The following is an 8,009-nucleotide window of genomic DNA, read 5'->3' on the forward strand; positions in this document are numbered from 1 at the left end:
AAAAGATGGAACTCTCCCCAAATCATTTTATGAAGCCAACATCACATTAATACCCAAGCCAGGTAAAGATCCAACAAAGAAAGAGAACTACAGGCCAATATCTTTGATGAACACAGATGCTAAAATTCTCAACAAAATCCTAGCAAACCGGATTCAGCAATACATCTCAAAAATCATCCACCATGACCAAGTAGGCTTCATTCCTGGCATGCAAGGCTGGTTTAACATTCGTAAAACCATAAATGTAATTAAATACATCAACAGATGTCAAAACAAAAACCACATGATCATATCATTAGATGCAGAAAAAGCTTTTGATAAAATCCAGCACCCCTTCTTGATAAAAACCCTTGAACATCTAGGCATACGGGGAACATACCTCAAAATAATAAAAGCCATCTATGAGAAACCCACAGCCAGCATACTCCTAAATGGACAAAAATTGGAACCAATCCCCCTGAAAACTGGAACTAGACAAGGATGCCCACTCTCTGCCCTCCTGTTCAACATAGTATTGGAAGTCCTGGCTAAAGCAATCAGAGAAGAGGAGGCAATCAGAGGTATTCAAATAGGAAAAGAGGAAGTCAAGTTATCTCTCTATGCAGATGATATGATGGTGTACCTTGAAAACCCAAGAGAATCTGTCAAAGGTCTCCTTACATTGATAAAAGCCTTTGGCAAAGTCTCAGGATACAAAATAAATGTACAAAAGACAATCGCATTTCTCTACACCAATAATAAACAAACAGAAACCCAAATAAAAAACACAATTCCATTCACAATAGCCACAAAAAAAATGAAATACCTTGGCATCTTCCTAACCAGAGACGTGAAAGACCTTTATAATGAAAATTACAAAACACTGCTCAAAGAAATCAAAGCTGACACGAACAAGTGGAAAAATATTCCATGCTCATGGATCGGAAGAATCAACATTGTGAAGATGTCCATCTTACCTAAGGCAATCTACAAATTCAATGCAATACCCATTAAATTACCAACAACATTCTTCTCAGACCTAGAAAAAACAACACAGGAATTCATATGGAAACACAAACGTCCAAGAATAGCCAGAACAATCCTCAGTAAAAAAAACAAAGCAGGTGGTATCACAATACCAGACTTCAAACTTAACTATAAAGCTACAATCATCAAAACAGCTTGGTATTGGTACAGGAACAGGCATATAGATCAATGGAACAGAATTGAGATTCCAGAAGCAAAACCTCAATTCCTCAACCAACTCATCTTCGACAAAGCCCCACCACCTACCAGTGGGGAGAAGAGAACCTATTCAGTAAATGGTGCTGGGAAAACTGGTTGACCACATGCAGAAGATTGAAACAGGACCCCTATCTATCCCCATGCACAAAGGTTAACTCCAAATGGATCAGAGACCTAAATGTAAAACCTCAAACCATAAGAACCTTAGAAAAGGAAGGAAATACTCTCATGGAAATCGGAACTGGCATCCAATTCCTGTACAAAACCCGAAACCCACAGGACTTAAGAGAGAAGATAGACAAATGGGACCTTATTAAACTGACAAGCTTCTGCAAAGCCAAAGAAACCATCAAGAGAGCAGGAAGACAGCCTACAGACTGGGAAAAAGTCTTTGCCAACTCTAGGTCTGACAAAGGCTTAACATCCTGGATCTACAAGGAACTGAAACGTACTGAAAAGAAGAAAACAAACAACTCCATTATAAAATGGGCAAAAGATATGAACAGACACTTCACAAAAGAAGACATTCGAGAAGCCAACAAACACATGAAGAAATGCTCAACCTCACTAATCATCAGGGAGATGCAAATCAAAACCACACTGAGATACCACCTAACTCCAGTCAGAATGGCAATTATCAATAACTCAAAAAATAACAGCTGCTGGAGAGGGTGTGGTGAAAAGGGAACACTTCTACACTGCTGGTGGGAGTGTAAACTAGTGCAACCTCTGTGGAAAGCAGTGTGGCGATTCCTAAAAACTCTAAAATTGACCTTCCATATGACCCTGCAATCCCCCTACTGGGAATATACCCTGAAGAACACAATCACTCTATAAAAAAGATACCTGCACACGTATGTTTATCGCAGCGTTGTTCACAATAGCAAGAACCTGGAAACAACCATGCTGCCCATCAAAAGAGGACTGGATTAAAAAAATGTGGTACATATACACGATGGAATACTACGCAGCCATAAAAAAAGAACAAAATCATGAATTTCGCAGCAACCTGGATGGAACTAGAGTCTATAATACTGAGTGACCTCACACAGAAACAAAGATCAGAATATCACATGTTCTCACTCATATAATGGACCTTGAACATCCAATGTAATACTATAAGAAAATGACTGACGGTACTAGGAAACTATGGGGGGGAGGGAGATGGGATTAACAGTAGCAAATATCTGTTTGGGGCTGGGAAAACACCTCTTATCAACAGGGTGTCTGAATGAAACGTAATTGTACACCTAACCCTTAACTGTACCCCACAGAACTATAATAAAAATACTGATTAATTATTAAAAAACAAAAAACAAAAAACAAAAAACACTGGTGCTGTTAAATGCTCTAATAAAGCATAGCTTCAGAAGCATTGCTCATAAGAGTGATAATAGTGACTAAAATGCCACTTCAAATGCTTTATATAACTTTATCCTTTATCCAAACAACCTTTTAAGAGTTCTGAGGTTACTGCAATATAAAAATTTTAAAAAATCAATTGAGATTTATTTTAAACATTTCCTAAACTATTATCCTGAGCCAGGAATTCTGTTAAATACTTTATATACATAATCCTGTTGAATTCCTTAAAAAAATTCCAAGAGGTAAATGTGCATAGTAGGTGCCGGATACTTATTTGCATAAATGAGGAGTGAGCATCCATCATAATTCTTTGTTGAGAAGCTATGGCTCAGAGACCTTTGGAAACTTCCCTGAGCTCACACAGCAAACACAGATTCAAGCTGTGGTCCCACTATAAAATCTTTCTCCACCAGTGGAGAAACATATGAATTTAGCTTTAGGATGGTGTGTCCAGATTCCTCCAGACAAAGAGGAACAAAGAGTCTCGGACTGTGGCTGACACAGTTAATAGCTAGAATAAATGTCCCACCCTGGCAGAGCAGGGGCTTTCTAATACAGCTTTCTGTGCTGAGGAAACATTTGTAGGACAGCGTGAGGTTTCTCCCCTTGACATCAACCTCCTAAGGTTCTTTAGATGTTTCCAAAGCTTCTGATTTATCTGGAGCCTATTAGTGTCCACTCACTTCATACCTATAACAGGGGTCAGCAAACTTTCTATCTGTGGAGGGGTAGATAGTAAATAGTTCAGACTTTGCAAACCATATGGTTCCTGTCACAATGACCCAACTCTGCTGCAGTAGTGTGAAAGCAGCTTTAGGTTAACAATCGTAAATGAAGGAGCATGGCTGTCCCAATAAAATTAACGCTGGACACTGAAATTTAATTTCATATAATTTTCACATGTTATGAAATGTAATTCTTTTGATTTTTCTAGAGCTTTATGTAAAACCATTTTTAGCTCATGAGCTATACCAAATCAGGCGGTGGTTGGGTGTAGCCCAAGGGGCATCCTTTGGTGACTCCTGATTAATATAAACGCAAAAGTATTGGAGATCAGACCAAACCCCTTATATTGTACAGATGGGAAAACTGAGGTCCCAGAGGGGAACAGTGGCTTAAGGTAGTCTGGCTTGTTAGAGGACTAGTTGGGATTAGAATCTGTCTCCCCTCTATACCCACAGTAGGAGGTAACACAAATGCTGAAAAGCCATTTGAGTACAATGATGAGCAGTGAAAGTGTTCAATTAAGTAAACTCGTTAATATAGTCACTCCATCTATCACACGCCAGTTATCATTTTCAAAGGATTAGAATGAAAAGGCATTTCAAACAATTATGACATCCTAAAGAGATATTTAACACTATAACCACATTGGACATGCTTTCATCTGGTTGTGAAGATGTGGAGGATGCTTTAAGGATCTTGAAGAGGCCCTAGGCCATCATTATGACTATTAATTATCATGTGCACTTGGAAACAAAAGAACTGATTATGTGTGCTTCCCGGTTACTTAACCTCTCCAAGGCTCAGTTCTCTGATCTTCAAAATGCAGATATAATAGCACCTACATCATAGACTAAGTTTAAAAGAATTAATACGATTAAGCACTTAGAACTGTGCCCGGCACATAGTGAGTGCTTAATGAATGTTAGCTATTATTATTATCATCACATTCACCACCATTATTATCATTGGGTCAAAAGAGGTTAGACGTTGTTAGAACTGCTTAAAATCCAGGGACTGGGGCATGCAAGAAGGCTGAGAGAACACAAGACAGGTGTATAGGAACACAGCTTTTGAAGGATGAAAAGCTTTATCTTCAAAGCTGGATTTCCTTTTCTCTGGGAGTCTTTCAAGGGGTCACATACACGCTGCTCAGCCTTCACCACCCTGCCTGTGTCTATATCACACCCATCAGGAGGAAGAAGGAGCATCTTACATCGTCAAGGGAAAGGGGCAAGGAAGGAGGTTTATTGAACAAGTACTGGGACGCTGAAAGGGTACTTCCTCCACCCTATCCCTTGAGTTCTAGAAAAGGTAAGCTTGGAAAAAAATAAAGAACTTGTACTTTATACTCGGAATGGCACAAGTTGAGCATGCCAAGTTACCTCAAATTGTCAGATGAAATCTTAGATGACAGCTCCATAGAGAGGGTAGTTATAGGGAAGTGTGATTTGAAAAGTCTTGTTACATTAGAAACGCTTGAAAAAAGTGAGAATGATCAGCCTAAAAAATTACAGACGACTAAGAGGGAAAGTGAAGGATGTATTTGAATCTCAGAAGGGTTGTTATGGGGAGGAGGTGGAAGATTTGTTCTCTGAGGCTCTGGGAGGCAAGCCAGAGCCAATGAATGGGCAGATGTCACAGGAGGTGGATTTTGGCTAAAACAGTAATGACAACAACCACCGTTGTGCCTAACATGGCGCAAATGTAGTATGCTCTGTGCTAAGTGTTTTGTTTATATTATCTCATTTAACCCTAATAACAATCCTATATATAATGGATATTGTTATAAATCCCATTTGCAGGTTAGAAGTTAGAAAACTGAGGTTTAAATTAATGAAGTAGCTCCTGCCCAAGACAGCATAGCTTGTGAGGGACAGAGAGAGTCCTAGTAAGCAATAAGACTAATGCTTGTTTTCTTTTCTTTTCTTTTTGTTTCTTTTTTTTTTTTTGAGATGAAGTCTCACTCTGTCGCCCAGAAGTACAGTGACACACTCATGGCCACCACAGCCTTGACCTGCAGGGCTCAGGTGATCCTTCCGCCTCAGCCTTCCAAGTAGCTGGACCACAGGTGTGTGCTACCACGCCCAGCTTATTTTTTGATTTAGTGTATAGTTGCAGTCTCACCAAATTGCCCAGGCTGGTCTCAAACCCCTGAGCTCAGGCAATCCTCTCACCTTGGCCTCCCAAAGTGCTGGGATTAAAGATTTGAGCCACCGTGCCTGGCCCCTTGTTTTCTAACCACTGTTCATCCAGCCTCCCAACCACTAGCACCGTCAAGCAGACTCATGTAGCTCATGTCCTATAGTGAGGCACCTGGAACGGCTGTACCTTTATAGTAAAAAGAAATTAGCACTTTTCCATGAGATCAGGATGTTTGCCTCGGCTCCCTTAACATATGCTGGTGCTTGAAAGTGAATATTCCTCTCTCTCTCCTAGGACTTTCCTGGCTTTCTCATTGAGACCATAGTGGTCCTTCTTATATGCCCTGACAGGCTGTGTCCCCTGAAGGGTAAGGATGCTGGCCCTCACAGCATCCACACGCAGTGCCTGGAGCAGGGTGCATGTTCAGTACGTGTGGAGAAATGAGGAATAGAAAGTCTTTGCTCATCCTTTTCACTGTTTTCTCATAAACTTTGATCTCATTGCTTCTCAGCCTCAACTTTTGTATTATGGACCAAAGAGTCCTTGAATTGGCTTTTTGTGTAGTATATTGTGAACCTGGTCACCAGTAAGAAATGTCAGGAAGTTTTAGGGACAACCACATAAGCTCCATCCTATCTTTGAACCTCAAGAGCTGTTTGTCCTTGGGCAATTTTCTCAACCTCTACAGGTGTCAGTTTATTGATCCACAAAATAAGAGCCTTGGATACATCTATGATCTTTCAAGTTATGTTCTGGTTATGGGCATTTTAGATGTTACCAAATTGGGTTAGGAGAAGGGCAGAAAGGTGGTGTTCCAGGTCTTTACTCTCTCTTCTGCCAAAGCAGCTCTGCTTTTGGCTATTTTATACACTAGGGTTCTCCCAAAGATTCCATTTCAAAATAGAGCTTCAAACTAAAAAGTTTGGAAACTTCTGAGACTGCTGATTTCTCTCTTAAGGGTTCTCTCAACTTTGATCTACAATTCTGTGGTTACACAAGTCTGTGCACATGAATATGGATGTGTGTGAATTTGTGGAATACTCCTGGGCTAAGGACTTAATTGTGTCCTCAAATGTCCATGTCTCTGCATAAAAGTCTTCACATTTTCCTATTTTAGCCATTTAACCAACCAAACCTCTAAGGTGTCCTCTCTCTGTATAATCCCTGGCAACATGCAGGGTTATCTGGTTCCTACTAAGTCAATAAGACATTGTAGCTGTGTTTCAATCAGAGAAAACACCATTCATACTGAAAAAAAGGTATTAGTGTTGACTTACCCAATTACATTTGAAACCAGGGAGGCATAGTTGGATATCTGCAAACACATCAACAGATATACCTCCCCATACAGGTGTCTACTAATGATAAAACATCGTGAATGTCAGTCAGGGTCTTGCAAACCAATTTCTCTCAGTTCTAGAACTTAGGATAAAATGCTGGCTCTTTGTGGCAGGTGGTCAGGGACTCTCAGACTGGGACATTAATGCCAGGCTTCCTGTCTTAAAAAGAGGGACAGCCGGGCTCGGTGGCTCAGCCTACCTGGCTTGGGCGTAGTTCATCTTCCAGAGAGTCCCCTCATCTAAACTCTGCCCTCACTGGTTGTAGTCTGGAGTGATACCTGGCCAGGGCAGAACAAGCGCCAAGGGTTAATTCAAAGTTCGCCCTTTGAAGTTTCCTGGTATGGACTGGGTCCTTATGGCTGAAGTTCCTGGTGAATTTGAAACCAACAGCATTTACCTTTTACATGATCAACACCTTTCCATCCAGAAAAGGCCAGGCAAAAACTCATCGCACATGAATCTTTTGATAAAATATCAGCTTACACAGTCACAAGACCTCACATATAGTAGGTGCCCACTGAATACTAGGTGAAGAAATAAATAAAAGTCCAAACATATGGCAAATGTAAAACCTACTGGGGACCAGGAAAGAAATAGTCTAGTTAATCATTTATTCATCCATTCACGAGTACTTAATATTGCCAAGCACATTCTAGACTCAGGAATGTAGCAGAGAATAAGACAGGTCTAGTTATTTCTTCTAAGTTCCTTAAGATCTGGTGAGAAAGGTCAAATTACACAAGTAAGTATAGAACAAAATAAGTGGGCCCAAACTTGACCACGGAGCTCAGGGAAGGCTTCCAGGGATGCAAGGAAGCCTGAAAGAGAAGGAGTCTGTGGTTGGGCGAATAGGGCAGAAAAGAACACTCCAGGCAGAAAATGAGTATGCTTGGAGGTTCAAAGTCAGTGTGACAGAGGGCAGTATGTTGCAGAAACTGCCTGGATTCAGACCTCAGCTCTACCACCTTCTAGTGGTGTGACCTCGGGTGGACTACTTAACCTCAATATACTTTGCTGCAAAATAAATATTATGGTGGCATAATACTTATGCCATCATAGGGCTATAGTTAGAACAATCCCTGGCACACATAAGCACTCATCTAAAGCCTGGTATTTCCTGGGACTCCCATTTCCCTCCCACTGTATTATCTGCTTTTCTGTGGTTTTTTTTTTTTTTTTTGGAGTGAGAGTCTCACTCTGTTGCCCAGGCTG

Source organism: Carlito syrichta, unplaced genomic scaffold, assembly GCF_000164805.1.
Source record: "Carlito syrichta isolate Samal-C Ts95f unplaced genomic scaffold, Tarsius_syrichta-2.0.1 Scaffold313788, whole genome shotgun sequence".
Lineage (NCBI taxonomy): Eukaryota > Metazoa > Chordata > Mammalia > Primates > Tarsiidae > Carlito > Carlito syrichta.